We start from the raw sequence: 16,792 nt of genomic DNA, 5'->3' as shown, positions 1-16,792 counted from the left end.
TCCTTATCTCTGAAGAGGGAGGGACACGGGGAGGAACCTGAACAAACAGGCCTTGCTAAGTTTTCCCAGTTTACTTCACTTACCTCATACTCTTTGCTCTATCGTCTTTTTACAACTTCCCATTCTTCCTCAAAACTAGCATAAAAACCGTCAGGTTTGACCATTGCTTTGCGGTCTTCATTTCCTTATGAAGACTCCTGTGCCTCATAGATCTTTATATTAAATAAATTTGTATGCTTTTCTCCTGTTAATCCGTCTTACTACATTTAATTTTCTGGCCCAGCTAGGGACCCTAAGAGGGTCAAGGAAAATTTTTCCTCTCATACAGTGTTCCTTGGTATTTACCCAGATGAATTGAAAATTTATGTCCCCACACAACCCTGCACACAGCTGTTGATAGCAGCTTTATTCAAAACTGCCAGAGCTTGGAGGCAACCAAGACAGCCTTCAGTAGGCGAATGGATAAATAAACTGTGGTACATCCAGACAATGGAATATTACTCAGTGCACAAAAGAAATGTGCTATCAAACCATGAAAAGACATGGAGGAAACTTAAATACATAAGTGAAAGAAGCCGATCTGAAAAGGCTATACACTATATGATTCTAACTATATTATATTCTGGAAAAGGCAAAACCATGGAGACAGTAGAAAGATCAGTGGTTGCCAGGGATTAGGGGAGAGAGAGAGATGAATAGACAGAGTACAGAGGATTTTTAAGGCAGTGAAACTATTCTGCATAATGGTGGATACATGTCAAAACATTTGTTAAAACCCGCAGAATGTACAAAACCAAGAGGGAAATGTAACGTAAACTGTGGACTTTGGGTGCTAATGATGTGTCAACGTAGGTTAATCAATTGTAACAGAGGTACCCCTGTGGTGAGGGAGGTCAATGGTGTGGGAGGTTGTGTGTGGGAGGACAAGCAGTACACAGGAATTCTCTGTACTTTCCACTAAACTTTTCTATGAACCTAAAAGTGCTCCAAAAGTTAATATCTGTTAAAAAAAAAAAGAGGCTAATAAGTCAACAGAAAATGGCATAAAGAATTGAATAAATCATCAAGTTGAAAGTTATCTGAACTTTAAAAAATAAACTAACTTTACCTCTAAAATTTGTATTTAATTTATATTTAAATTTATGATGTGATCTTGGGCATTGGAATATATTCTTATATGTTTTATATTTTTTTACATAGCCTGATTCTATTAAATAGTTATTTCCCAACAAGTTGTGTGACAATTGAATTTTTCAAAATACTCTCATGTTTTTAGTACATTTGTAAAATAGTACATTTTCATTTGTATTATTAAATATTCCTTGATATCTCATATAACACTTGAATATATGCCTATAAAAAGGTCAATAAGAACAAAACACCAGGGGCAGGGCTGGTGGTGTAGTGGTGAAGTTCATGCATTCTGCTTCCTTGGCCCAGGGTTTGCCGGTTCAGATCCTGGGAGCAGACCTACTCACTGCTCATCAAGCCATGCTGAGGCAGTGTCCCATATAGAAGAACTAGAAGGACATACAACTAGGATACGAAACTATGTACTGGGGCTTTGGGGAGAAAAAAGAAAAAAAGAGGAAGATTGGCAACAGATGTTAGCTCAGGGCCAATCTTCCTCAAAAAAAAAAAAAAAGAACAACAAAACACTAGCTTACTAAATGTGGTTACCCCTGTTGAGGGAGAAGGAGACTCCCATATTTTGTTTCATAGTTTTCATATCGCTTGAATTTTTTTAAAAACCATGCATTACTTTTGCAATTTGTAAAACACGAATTACAAATACTTAAAACATTTAAATGCTTTAATAGACTTGTTATTTTTAAGGGTCTTGTAGTGATTGAGCTTTCTTTTGGAATAGAATTTTTTTTAAGTGTGGTGTACCTGTCTTGGTTTCATTTGATTAGTCACTTTGATTACCACATAACTAATGTTTTGGTAGTAAATTATCATTTCTTTTTTTTTAAATAATTTTATTAATTTTTTTCCCCCAAAGCCCCAGTAGATAGTTGTATGTCATAGTTGCACATCCTTCTAGTTGCTGTACGCGGGACGCCGCCTCAGCAGGGCGGGAGAAGCCGTGCGTCGGTGCGCACCTGGGATCCGAACCCTGGCCGCCAGCAGTGGAGCACGTGCACTTAACCGCTAAGCCACGGGGCCGGCCCCTAAATTATCATTTCAATTCAATCTTTTCCTCCACCCTTGCACCACCACCCCAACCAAAGGAAGCATCTCGGTAAATGATGACTCCATACTTCAGATAGTTCAGGTCAAAAAACTTTGCAGTCATTCTTGACTTCTCTTTTCTCTCACATTCAAAATCATGTCAGCTCAATCTTCAAAATATCTCTATCTCTAGCGCCTTCTCTCTCTATCAAAATATATCTCAACTTTTTTTTACCATCTCTACTGCTACCACTTTGATCCAAGTCACAATTATATTTTGCCTAGATTATTGAAATACCTTCTTTTTTTTTGTGAGGAAAATCGGTCCTGAGTTAACATCCATGCCAATCCTCCTCTTTTTTGCTGAGGAAGACTGGCCCTGGGCTGACATCTGTGCCCATTTTCCTCCACTTTATATGGGAGGCTGCCACAGCATGGCCTGACAAGCAGTGCATCGGTGCGTGCCTGGGATCCGAATCCGGGCCACCAGCAGCGGAGCGCATGCTCTTAACCACTACGGGACCAGCCCCTGAAATACCTTCTTAGTTGGTCTCATTGGTTCTCCTCTTGCCTGCCTGTAACTTATTCTTGACACAGCAGATGGCATGATCCTTTTAATTCTTTTTTTTTTTTTTGTGAGGAAGATCAGCCCTGAGCTAACATCCATACCAATCCTCCTCTTTTTGCTGAGGAGGACCGGCCCTGAGCTAACATCTATTGCCAGTCCTCCTCCTTTTTTTTTTCCCTTTTTTCTCCCCAAAGCCCCAGTAGGTAGTTGTATGTCATAGTTGCACATCCTTCTAGCCACTGTATGTGGGACGTGGCCTCAGCATGTCCGGTGTGTGAGACGCCGCCTCAGCATGGCCAGAAAAGCAGTGCAGTGGTGCGCAACCGGGATCTGAACCTGGGCCACCAGTAGTGGAGTGCGTGCACTTAACCGCTAAGCCATGGGGCTTGCCCGGCATGATCCTTTTAAACAGAAATCATATCCTGTCAGTTCTTTGTTCTGACTCCTTTAGTAGTTCCCCATCTCATTCAAAATAAAAAACAAAGTCCTTACAATGGTCTATGTACCATATAGAATTCTTCGATTCAGCTCATCAGAAAGGCCTTCACTGGCCACCCTTTACAAAATAGCATCTCACCATGACTTCTCCTTATCACTCTCTAACCTTATATTTTTCTTTATAGCACTTATCACCACCTGACATGTTATTACTCCTACTAGAAGGTAAGCACCATGAGGGCAGGGATTTTGTCCGTATAGCTCACTATTTTAAAAAACAGCTTTATTAAAATATAATTCATATATTACATAATTCACCCATTTAAAGTGTACAGTTCAATGGCTTTTAGTATATTCATAGAGTAACCATCATCACAATCAATTTTAGAATATTGTCTCATAGCCTCAAAAAGAAATCCTGCTCCTCCTAGCTGTCACCTCCCATTTTCCCTATCCCCTCCAGCCCTAGGCAACCACTAATCTACTCTCTGCCTCTATAGATTTGCTTATTCTGGACATTTCATATAAACGGAATTATATAGTGTGTAGTCCTTTGTGATTAGCTTCTTTCATGTAACTGTTTTTTCAAAGCTCATCTATATATTATAATATGTATCAATACTTCATTCCTTCTTTTTGCCAAATAATAGTCCATTATATAGCTAAACCATACTTTGTTCATCAGTTGTTCCACTTTCTGGGAATTACGAATAGTGCTGCTGTGAACAATTGTGTATACGTTTTTGGGTGGACATTGTTTTCAGTTCTCATAGGTATATACCTAGGAGTGGAATTGCTGGATCATATGGCAACTCTATACTGAACCGTTTGAGAAGCTGCTAGGTGTTTTCCAAAGCAGCTGCACCATTTTACATTCCCAACAGCAGTGTATGAGAGTTCTGATTTCTTCTCATCCTCACCAACATATTTTTCAAAATTCTTGCCACCCTAATGGGTGTCAAGTGGTATATCATTGTGGTTTTGATTTGCATTTCCCTGATGAATAATCATGTCAAGCATCTTTTTATGAGCTTACTAACCACTTGTATATCTTCTTTGGAGAAATGTGTATTCAGATCCTTTGCTCATTTTAATTGAGTTATTTGCCTTTTTATTATTGAGTTGTAAGAGTTCTTTATGTATTCTAGATATCAGTCCCTTATCAGATATGTGATTTGCAAATGTCTTCTCTCATTCTGTGGATTGTCTTTACACTCTCTTGATGGTGTCATTTGAAGCACAAAAGTTCTTAATTTTGATATGTCCAGATTATCTATTTTTTCTTTTGTTATTTATGCTTTTGATGTCATATCTAAGAAATCATTGACTAATCCAATGTCATGAAGGTTTAGTACAGCTATGTTTTCTACTAAGAGTTTCATAGTTTAGCTGTTATATTATGTCTTTAATCTATTTTGAATTAATTTTTGTATATGGTGGGAAGTGTGAGATATGGGTCCAACTTCATTCTTTTATGTGTGGATACCCAGATGTCCCAGCACCATGTTTTGAGAAGACTATTCTTTCCCCATTAAATTGTCTTGACACCTTGTTGAAAATTAATTGACTGTAACTGTGAGGGTTTATGTCTGAATCTCAATTCTGTTCCATTGATCTATATGCCTTTTCCTGTGCCAGTATTACATTGTCTTGATAACTGCAGATTTATAGTTAGGTTTTGACATCAAGAAGCATGAGTCCTCTAACTTTGTTCTTCTTTTTCAAAACCGTTTTGGCTATTCCAGGTCCTTTGAATTTCCATATGAATTCTATGATCAGCTTGTCAATTTCTGCAAGAAGTCAGCTGGGATTTTAATAGGATGTATAGCTCACTTTTGTAATCCCACTTCTTAGTGGATGCTCAATAAATATTTGCTGAATGAATGAATTTTACTTTGTAGTAAAGGAATAAGTGTCTTACACCTTCAATTACTGAAATTTGAGAATTTTATGATGGTTCTTGCTCCCCAGAATCTTACAGAGAACCAACATAAATTTAGATTACTAAAATAGCAACTCTAGAATGTACTACTAAAAATTAACCCTACAGCCAAGCTCTCTGTTTAGAGAATATTGCAGAGCTGTTACTGAAATAATATCTTGGCTTGGTTAAGACCTAACAAATATTAGAAACCTTCTCTTTGATTTAGGATATAAAGTAAAGGAAAAATAATAATTGAGACTGAAAATCAGTAATATTACCAGCATCACCTCTATGATGGAAATTTGGTTGAAAATGAATAAATCAGCACTCATATGCACCAGAATTCAAACAATCTTAGATTATATTTTGTCTAATAGGATGTGTTATATAAGGAGAGATTGTAGAAATGGGTAGTATGGATGCCTAGACTATTCTATATTGGTCAATCCACTTCAGATTCCTTGGGACTCTTCATTTGGCATCCCTTAAGAAAGAGGCAAGAAATAGTGTAGTGTACTGGTTAAGAGGATAAACTCTAGGCTAATATTCCCTGGGTTCAAGTTGTAACTCTGTTGCTTATTAGCTCTGTGAGTTTTGTGATCCAGTTTGACACCTTTAATAAGGGGATACCTGATAACACCCATTTCATAGAGCTGTTTATATACAATATTTATAAAATACCTAGAATAGTGTCTAACACTATATTTTTGTGTGAAATGAAATAAAATAAATTCAGTAAAAAACAAGTAAATGCAAATCATGCCATTACAAAATACCTAGTTTATCTAACTTCTTTTACTTTTTGCATCATGTCCCCTCAATCTCATCCAATTATCAATTAATAATCATAGTTCCACCACTCCTACCCAGAGAAGTCCTACTTAGATTGTTATTGAAACATTGCCAGATTAATGATATGTATTTATTCTGCAAAATATCTACCATGTGCAAGACGAATTTGTAAACAGACCAGACTTAAGAGCATTTAAGTTTGGTGCCATTTACTTTGAAAAGGAAAAAAAAGCTCTTTGCTTGTGTTTCAATTTATAGACTCAATGGTGGATCAGCTCATTTAATGAGCTATAGCTGAGAGCAAATACTCAGGGAACATCAAGTGCTAAAGTTCGGAGGATTTGATTTTTTTCAGTCCAGTAACCAAAAGCATTTGATCTTTTATTGACTGTATATGGTTGCTGTAAAAAGAAATGAAATGTCCTAAGTAAGTATTCAGGGTTGAATAACTATGAATGCTTTCTATTTCCGCTTTTCAAACACCCTTAACTTTATGCTGTGTATAATAGTATATTAGCATGTTCAGGCTTTATAAAGAAAATATACTTTTTTTCTGACAGTATCAAAATGGCCTTTTCACTTTTTTATTTTATTTTTTATTTTTATTTTTTTGTGAGGAAGATCAGCCCTGAGCTAACATCCATGCTAATCCTCCTCTTTTTGCTGAGGAAGACCGGCTCTGAGCTAACATCCACTGCCAATCCTCCTCCTTTTTTTCCCCAAAGCCCCAGTAGATAGTTGTATGTCATAGTTGCACATCTTTCTAGGTGCTGTATGTGGGACGCCGCCTCAGCATGGCCGGAGAAGCGGTGCATTGGTGCGCACCCGGGATCTGAACCCAGGACGCCAGTAGCAGTGTGTGCGCACTTAACCGCTAAGCCATGGGGCCAGCCCAAAAAATGGCCTTTTTAAAATATATATTTCAAAGGAATGAAATTCTCTCAATGTTGTAGTTCTTTGTATTAACAATTATTTTTCCAGATTAGTCTTCTGTTTTACCTAGGTAAAACAAATAAAATGAAAGAAACATACAGGGATATTTCTTATTTGAAAGAGTAGAGAATGTGGTTTTCTTCCAAATTGTGATTTCCTTTGATAAATGTGCTGTAACTGGATACTGAAGGCTACGCAAAGTGCACTCAGGAGCAGCACACAGCAGGGTCGGCAACTCTTCCCAGGAGGCCCTGGAGACTGTCCCACTGGGCTAGAATAACAGTTTCATTATTCAGCACGGCAAGTCTATCACCCTACTTATTAGCATAGTTTGGAGGTTAAACAATGGTATCTCCTCCTACTTATTCATTATCAAATTACTTCACAATGTTTATTTAGACTACTATCACTGAATCAATGGCAACAAGTTATAAAAACATGACTGTCTGAGAAATAAGACTCCATTACACAGGACACTTGAAGAGGAAAGTTCTCTGGATAAGAAGGTAGGAAATGTATTCTTTGCATTCAAGAAAATCAATCCCAATATAAGTTTCAAATATCTCAAAATTACTATATAGAACGTATAAGTTACTTTAATAAAAAAATTAATGATTCTTAGAATAGTTTCATTTAAATATTAATGTAATCAATGCCACATCACAGTTCATTGAAAATATCACTGACACTTGTAAATAACAAATTAATAATAAGTGGAAAAATACATTTTATCACCTGCCATCAAGTAAAATGCATATTTTATACATAGCAGTTTAGAAATATGTAAGCAAACCAAGGTGTGTCTGTCAGTTTTTAGAGGGTAAGGCTGAGTTGGTCTCATTTAAGTTTACATTGGCAAACAATATTTAATTAATTTTTTAAAAGTCTTTGTGGAGGCCGGCCTGGTGGTATAGTGGTTAAGTTCATGTGCTCACTTTGGCGCCCCAGGGTTCGTGGGTTCAGATGCCAGGCGAAGACCTACACATCGCTCATCAAGCGATGCTGTGGCGGCATCCCACAGACAAAATAGAGGAAGATTGGCACAGATGTTAGCTCAGGGACAGTCTTCCTCAGTCAAAAAGAGAAAGACTGGCAACAGATGTTAGCTCAGGGCCAATCTTCCTCTCCAAAAAAAGATCTTTGTGAATGATTCAAAGGAGGAAAGATGATCTTTGGGTAAATTTTGGCGTGTAGAACAGAGAATTTACTGTTCACCTTCAGTCACTGAAAAACTGATCAAGTTGGTTAACCTTTTACTAGGACAATGTCCACTGATTAGGTAACTTGGAAACACGCTTATATTTCTTAGCAAGGAGGGTAGATCTGCCGGGTCAATTTACATGTGAAGCCTGGGAAGTGGAAACTGTTAATCTTGGATATGGGTCTACCCAAAGGTCTTTAGTGTAGAGCCCTCCGTCCTTCCCCCTAGACACTGTTTCCATATAGGAAGCAGCGATCAGGGGTGGGTGTGTGAGAGAGCGCCTGCTCCCCAGCTGGCACAGACAGTGAGCCATGACAGCACTCTTTAATAATGAAGTGAGCACCCAGGCAAGCCCAGATTCTGAGCAAATTCTGTTTGAAAAGCAAGCAGCTGTGTAATCATTTATCTAGTCTTGGTAGCAAATGTCTTATTTTACATGATTTTTTGAAAGGCAAATTTGAAGTTCTGGTGGTGATGTGACACCTTCTCCACCCTCAAAGTGGGAAGGAAAATTTAATGTAGGGATCAGCTCTCCCCCTCCTCCCTCACTAACAGCATGCTGAAATTTTGGAAGAGCTGAAGTCACCTTTTTGTGGATATTTTCATTTTGCAGTTGACTGTTAGTGCTAAACTGGATTACGTGATCTTCCACGACTTTAAGGAAGATAAGAACTTGTGTTAACTGCAGAATAAACCCACCAGCTATTAGAGCTGCAAATTGTTTATGATGAAATAGACCCCTGATTATTATTTTTTTTAGACCCTTGATTTTCACAGCCTTCCAACCACCCACCTTCTTCAATTATAAATTTTAAGGCAATTTCAAAATCAGAAAGACTACAGTCAATCCGTGAATTTAGACAGAGAATAATTTCTTCATATGCTTACTTTGCATTTCAAGTCTTCCAGAAAGGAAGCTCTGGTGTGTTTGAAAATATCTTGGGAGTTAACACAAATGTGTGCAATGCATCTCAGATTTATCTTTGGCATCTCTGTCATTTATTTAGAAGCTGCACACAAACAGAATCCGTCCTGTCCCGTGCAGCCCTTGCATCACACTAGGAATGCATTATTGTGTTTCTGTTTAACATGCAGGTTTAGTGGAGGAACAAATGTGATACAGTTATACTTTTATAACCTCCAGTTTACAGTTGAGCACTATGCCTTTTTAGTGCTGACTAGGAAATCAGATTGGATGAATCTGGGAATACATGTTCACCATGTGCATAATCCTGGCTCTGTAACTGAGGAAAATCAATGAAGGGAAGCATTGATCTCCTTGCAGAGTGCAAATGTGGTTAGTTCAGAAACACTTTCTCCGGGATTTTGTTATTCAAGTCATTCGGTTGTACATGTTTTCAAACCACGCTGTTCTCATGCAGCAGCTCTCTAGATTCAGCTTAGCTCTAGTTACACATGCATAAAAACCATGTCTTCTAGAAGGAAAAAGAACTCTGCCTATCCACAGTTCAGCGTCTATGTTTGCTCAAGGCTAAATGAAATAGCCTTCACTTCAGTGACATTTCACTATGTCGCTATGTCACTGGGTGGAGAAAACTCCTGCTGGAAGGTGACTATGAATCACTTCAGGAAAATATTATCTTCAGCTCTGATGAATTTGATGTTCGTCTGTGCTGTTTGGCCAATTTGTTCTCCATTTTTTTTTGTTAAAGAAGTAAATGTAACCAAGAAATTACCTGGAGGGCCGACTATAGATATGCATGTGTGTGCAGATACACACAAAAATGAAACATATTGTATAGCCATGTGTAGTATGTATAAAAATATATATTGCAATATTTCATACTTGTTAGGGAAAATATTTTTACAACATAGTGCCTCCCAAGTGCAGGAAATAAATCAAGGCTTTTAAAAGTGATTGCAGATGATTCATTTAGTGCTGTCATAATATAGTGTTTTCTTTAATGAAAATTTATATCATTTTTCCTGGACTCAGTGGAATAAATTTATACTGAAAGATGGAAGGAACCAATATATTCAGTATTAAACATATATACTTGACAATAAACAGGAGCTTGACCAAGTGAGGTAAAGACTGACATCCCTTGACTGTACCTTTTCTGATCTAAGATTTTCCACGTTAAAATCATCATATAAAAGTAGTAGAAACTGGTGGCTTTTGGCAATGAGACAGCACTTTCAGATCAACTTTATGCTGGTATCACAGTAAACTACCAACAGACTGATTCAGATTCAGACAATGGATTTGTGTTTAAAGCAACTTGAAACTGTGAACATCTGCAGTAAGAGGGAAATAAAGCCAGAAGCTCTAGTTTCTTAGAGTGCAGACAGATGTAAGAAACATTCTAGAAAAGGATGACCAATATAAAATCATCAAGAAAGGAAAGCAACTGAAAGATTCATATATATGTATTTATATGTTTATATATGAATATACATGTCTATATATACAATTTTATAGTCCTGGAATATGAAGCCAGGACTCATGGTAAACAAAGAGTGGGGGCCACAAATTAGGACTCAAAAGAAAAAAATCCTTTCTGGTATAGTCAAGATAATCACAGAAATGAATCTAGTTCAGGAGGCAACAATCTTTTAAAATTTTAATGATTAAACAAAAAGGCTGTCCTGGCTGGCCTGGGGTACAGGGGAGGTTTGAAGTGGCAGTAGGTGGGTAGGGGGAGAAGTAGGCTGAGCCATCAGGACTGAGGTTTCTTCTCCGTGTTTTGGAGCATCACCTTCACAAACACTGTGAACTGTGGTCCACCATGGACTGCCAACCACATGCTGCAGAGTACAGAGAACAAGCTAGTGGAGGAACCCATAGACTTATGCTAACATTCTCCAAGATTACAAGTATGAGAGGGAGGGTGACTTTTTATTGCCCCTGAAGTAAAAAGTGATGTTATAATATGATTTTTACTCTTATAACAATCTAACTTGGAACATCAAACAAAACCTTAAGTACTGTATCAGTCAGGGTCCAATCAGGAGAGAGAAATCACACAGTAATTTGAATAGGGAAAGTTTAATGTAAAGAATTATGAATTTAAGAGGGGATTGGAGTAATGAGGTATTGTCTAATAGAAAATAAACAGAACTCTAAAGAAAATAGGAATAACAGATATAATAGCATAGCATAATATAACATAATAAATATAATATAATAAATATAATAAATATAATAAATATAATAAATATAATAAATATAATAAATATAATAAATATAATAAATATAATAAATATAATATAATATAATATAATATAATATAATATAATATAATATATGTCACTACTCCTATGGCTAAGATAGAGAAAGCAGGGAAGAGCCTCCAGGGCTGAGATCTAGTCTTGTTGGAGAGAGCATGGCTGTGGCTTAATGAATGGAGGAAAAGTTGCTAGTGGAACTTGCTGGAAATCCACCCTCTAGCATGCCAGGGACAGCTGTTCATGGGAAGGTGTATCACTGGAGGTATTCTAGTGCAAAACCCCCTGAGGTGGGTGCCAGGAGAGGTTGCAAGGACCATGCACTGGAGAATCTGAGCACTTCAGGAGTCTGATACTGGAAAAGCTGCCCCTGCTGCAGGAGCTGGGCACTGAGGGAGTGGTGTGAGCTGCAGGAGCTGGACCTGGAGAAGCCACGCATGCTGCAGTTGCCTGATGCTAGAGAAAACATCTGGGAACATGCCCATGCTCTGGAGCTTGAGGAGCAAAGACACCTGAACAACAAAGCAAACCCTCTTCCTCCTGCAACGTCTCTCCAGTGCTCTCCACTTTCAAAGCTTAATATCATGCCTGTCAGCAAAGGGAAAATATTTAATGGGCCCAGATCCATTTTTAAAGAGCAGGCAAAAGGTTGAATTTGGAGCTGAGAAGCAATAAATCAATAACTGGCACAAGCATACATTTAGCATCATCATAATCCTTTAAGTTGAAAAATTGAACATATCTCACACATGTGTAGCGAGATGATTCTTATACTGTGAGTTGTTTTTTGTTCTCCATTACATCTTTGTGAGATGACTACTCAGAGGAACAGTATATATGGTAGCTGTGTAGGCAGGACAAATCACCCCACTTACAAAATTCTGAATCAGTACTCTTGCATCATTTTCATCATGTTATGACCACAAACAATAAAGAAATAGAGCATTTTTGTTGCTTCTGTTTTAAATTCTTGTATATTGCAAAGTTAAATACACTGAGTTAAATGACCTTGGCTCAAGCCAATTGTTTTTCCTTTTCATAAAATTGCTGTTAAATGAATTTCTTTTCTGTTCACCTAGTAGGATGGTGTGTTAGTTTGCTAGGGCTGCCATAACAAAGTACCACAGACTTCTTTGCTCACAGTTCTTGGGGCTAGAAGTCTAAGATCACAGTATCAGCAGGATTTGTTTCTCCTGAGGCTTTTCTCCTTGGCTTGTAGATGGCTGTCATCTCCCAATGTCATCACATGGTCTTCCCTCTGTGTGTGTTTCTCTATCCAAATTTCCTCTTCTTAGAAGGACACCAGTCATATTGGATTAGGGCTCACCCTCATGTCCTCACTTTAACTTTATCTCTTTAAAGACCCTATCTCCCCATACAGTCACATTCTAAAGTACTGGGGTTAGGGCTTCAACACATGAATTTTGGAAGGCACACAGTTCAGTCCATAATAGATGGTTAATTATGGGGGTAGCTAACTTCAGAATACCTAGGTTCAAATTCCAGATCAGCCAATTTGGTATATCAGCTGTGTTACACTGGGCAATTTTCCTACCCACATTGAACCTTAGTTTCCTTGTCTACTTTGCAAGACTGTTGTGAGAATTAAATAAGGTAATATAGGCAAAGCACTTAGAATAGTTTCTGGAGTATCCTAAGAGTAACAGACATTAGCTATTAGTAATAATGATATTATTTTTATCTTCAATTATTTATTTAATTTTAAACACATAACGGCTACTTCCCAGACAACATGATATCTTTGCTTATAATATGGTAGGGAGGGAACACAAACCAATAATTAATAAGTTAAATTTGTGCTTTCTTCAAGACCTTTGCTCTTGTGGTTCCTTATGCCTAGACCTCTGCATTGCTGGCTTCTTCCAGCCTACGCCCAGATGGTACCCACTCAGAGAGGCCTTCATTGGCCACTCCACATAAAGTAAATATTCACTCTTGCTCAGTCTATCCTATTGCCTTGCCTTCTTTTTTTTTCATAGTCCTGAGTGCAATCTGATATTCTCATTTATTTTCCAATTTGTTCTCTATGTCTTCTACCATAATGCAAACTATCTTTCTCATTGCTACATCTCAAGCTCCATTGCTACATCTCAAGTTTTACTTATGTTTAAAAGAATAAAATACAAAAACTATACAACACGCTATGTTGAGGTAAGTACAGGGTTAATAAAAATATACGGCCAAGTGCTCAAGAACGTAAATAGAAGATCTCAAAAAGAAAAAAGGGATATATTAAATATATACCACGTAGGTTTGTGTAAGCACACTCTGTGAAGTTCAAACAATGATGAAATTGCCTAATGACTCCTTTCTCAGAGTGTATCCCTGTCATTAAGTGATGCATGACTGTACTTATATTTCTATAATTCAGTGATACAACATTAATTATTTTTATCCCTGGAAAACCTTTTTGTTCCTTTCCAGGACACTGACACCTATGTTACTACAATGATAAGTTGGTAACTTAAAATGTTAACTTTTAAATCTACAAATAGAAACCTAGGACTTTTTCAACAATCATTGTAATCCACTGAAAATGTCATAAAAATGTGGGCACTTAATGAGCTCTCTTTTTCTTTCCTGCCCAGCCCATTCCAATGCATCTGATCTGATCTTAGGGCTACCACAGACTTCAAAGGGGGTTAGGGTCAGCTCTGCGGAACCCAGAGAAAGGAGAAGAAAAGCCCCAGTAAACACAAAGGCCGTCAACTCTGAATACACATTTCTTTAACGGAGTCCACAATGCATGAGTGTTGCGACAATAATTAGTTTTGGCTTAGGATTGTTTTGTCAGGCCTATACAGTCAGGCAGGCCATTTAAATGGTCATATTTTATTTTGCTAGCACTAAACACTTACTTAGGATCAAGTCAAATTTATTTTGTGTATGTGCAAATGAGCATCCGTATACCTTTTTTTTACATGAAAATTTGAATGCAATTCTTGTTCAAAATTCTACCTAAATCATCAGAAGATTTGGATTAGGAAACATCAAATTTATATAACTTTGTCTTCTGTAAGCCTCTTGTATATTGCAGTTTTATTATCACTATTTTAATCACACTGATGGAACTTGAAGCCTGTCCAAAATTGAGACCACATCTTTGCAGTGCTTTTTAAATAAAAACTGAGATAATGTAAGTCTGTTAACATAGTCATTGAAGACTCTGACTCTTAAATATTGACGAAAGAAAATAAGAATTCTCTGCAATCTGTAAGCCAGTCTTGGTACAACAAAGTCAACAGTCCAGCATGGATTAGTGCCGGCATGGTTCAGGATGGGGTCCATCAGCGATTAGTGGGCAACTAACAAACAGGATTATTTTTCCCCTAAACAGTAGCTGACTAGGGTTTCACCACTACAAAAGTGAAATAATGAAATTAACACAAAAACCACATAGTGTGGAGTAAGATAAAAGTTGAGTCAACTACATTTAGTTTATTTCACATCATGGATTTAATTCTTCTCGACTCCTCAGTTTTGCTGCCCTTTAAAAGATGTTTATAAGGAACAACTTTATAAGCATATTAAGGGACTTTCCTTGAGTGGGTTGAACTCAGATGATTACTGCAATCATGATTCCGTGTGCAGAAAGATAAGTTCAGTTTATTAGTCCCTTAATAATCAGCTGGGCAAAAAGTAGAGTCTTTGCTGCTGGTTACTCAGAAAGATTAGAGATTATTAATGTGGCTAGCGGGTAGCAAAGCTAAGATGAGACCATTTGCTTTGCCTGTCTTACAAAATAATGTCTAAAAGTGAGGTGCCATATACACGCATTTCTAGTATTATGCAATACGTGTGCTCCTGAAAAACTTCATGTTTTGCAAAATTGCGCACTGAAAATAATAGGGCCTATTGGCTAAACAAGGTTGGGTCAGATCATTCAAACATATGCAACTGTGTAACCAGAGCACCAAGAACACAATAATCATCTTGATAAAAATACTAACATAGTTACAAAGACATTCTAAATTCCTAAGAATAAATACCTTAGTAAACATAACCTTTTATCTTTTTTTTTTAAAAGGTGAAGGATGCTTGATAGAAGGGGTATAAGGAAGAGTGAAGTTTGCTAAGTCACAGAGATAAGGACAAAACATACAAAAATCGAGGCCAGGCCAAAAGCACTTACATGAAATTCAGACTAAGCTGAGCCGAGAGGAAGACCATCAGCGAATGGGCATCATGTGGAGAACTCTGTTCCTCAGTGGTTGGCTGCATTCAGCTCCTCTTACTTGGTGACATAAAACATTAATGTGAGGGATGGTTAATTTTATGTGCCAACTTGACTGGGCCCCAGATGCCCAGATATCTGGTAAAACATTATTTCTGGGTGTGTGTGTGAGGGTGTTTCTGGAAGAGATTAGCATTTGAATTGGTAGATTGAGTAAAGAAGATGCACTTGTATCAATGTGGGTGGGCATCATCCAGTCCGCTGAGGGCCCAAATAGAACAAAAAATCAAAGGTACAGTGAATTCACTCTCTGCATGAGCGGAGACATCCATACTCCTAGTTCTCGGACATCTGGACTTGGACTGAATTACACCACTGGCTTCCCTGGTCCTCCAGCTTGCAGTTGGCAGACTGTGAGATCACGTGAGCCAATTCCTAAAATAAATCTCCATAAATATACATATATATCCTCTTGGTTCTGTTTCTCTGGAGAACCCTGACTAATACAATGTGCTAGGAAAAAATCACATAATTATTAATAGGACTTCCGTGTTATATTAGCATTGTTTTCTTATTTACTATTGGATACGAGCTTATACCCATCAGAGAAACACGTGTGGTATCAGAACAGACTGTATTTCACATCTAAATATATGTACTTATTTCTACAATCATTTATTGATTTGAATCACTGCCTTTCAAACAAATTTTACTAAATTTAGCTAAAAACTCCATATTCCTTTCATTGGATATTGGGATCACTGTAACCCCAGTTTCCCTTTTTTCTTGGCTACAGTTTTCTTCTCAACTTCTCTAGTTTGTTCCAGGCTGGAGATTTCAAGCAAATTTTCTCTTCTTTCTTTCCCTTTTTATTATTATCTTTTTGTCTTATTCTTTGTTAATCATCCTTGTTCTTAATGTACCTGTCTTTTGGTGGTGAGACATCTCATATACGTATTTTAAGTAATCAGTGTAAAAACAAGCAATAATCCATATTTAAAGAATTTTAAACTTGCAGACACACCTCATGCAACATATTACCAATCCACATTTCAACTAGCTTGTTGTCTACTCTGTGAACACAAAGAAACACACTCGCCACTACGTGTATTAGTTTCCCAGGGCTGCTGTAACACATTACCACAAACTGGGTGACAGTTTTATTCTCTCACAGCTCTAGAGGCCAGAAGTCCAAAATCAAGGTGTTGGCAGAGTTGATTCCTCCCGGGGGCTTTGAGGGACAATCTGTTCCATGCCTCTCTCTTAGCTTCTGGTGGCTGCTGGCAATCTTTGACACTCCTTGGCCTGTAGACACATCACTACAATCTCTGTCTCAGTCTTCACGTCGACTTCTCCTTTGTGTGTATCTTCTCCCCT

The sequence above is a fragment of the Ceratotherium simum genome, chromosome 4 (genome assembly GCF_057802395.1).
Source record: "Ceratotherium simum simum isolate JZ-2026a chromosome 4, ASM5780239v1, whole genome shotgun sequence".
Classification (NCBI taxonomy): Eukaryota; Metazoa; Chordata; class Mammalia; order Perissodactyla; family Rhinocerotidae; genus Ceratotherium; species Ceratotherium simum.
Note: the sequence above shows the minus strand (reverse complement) of the source record.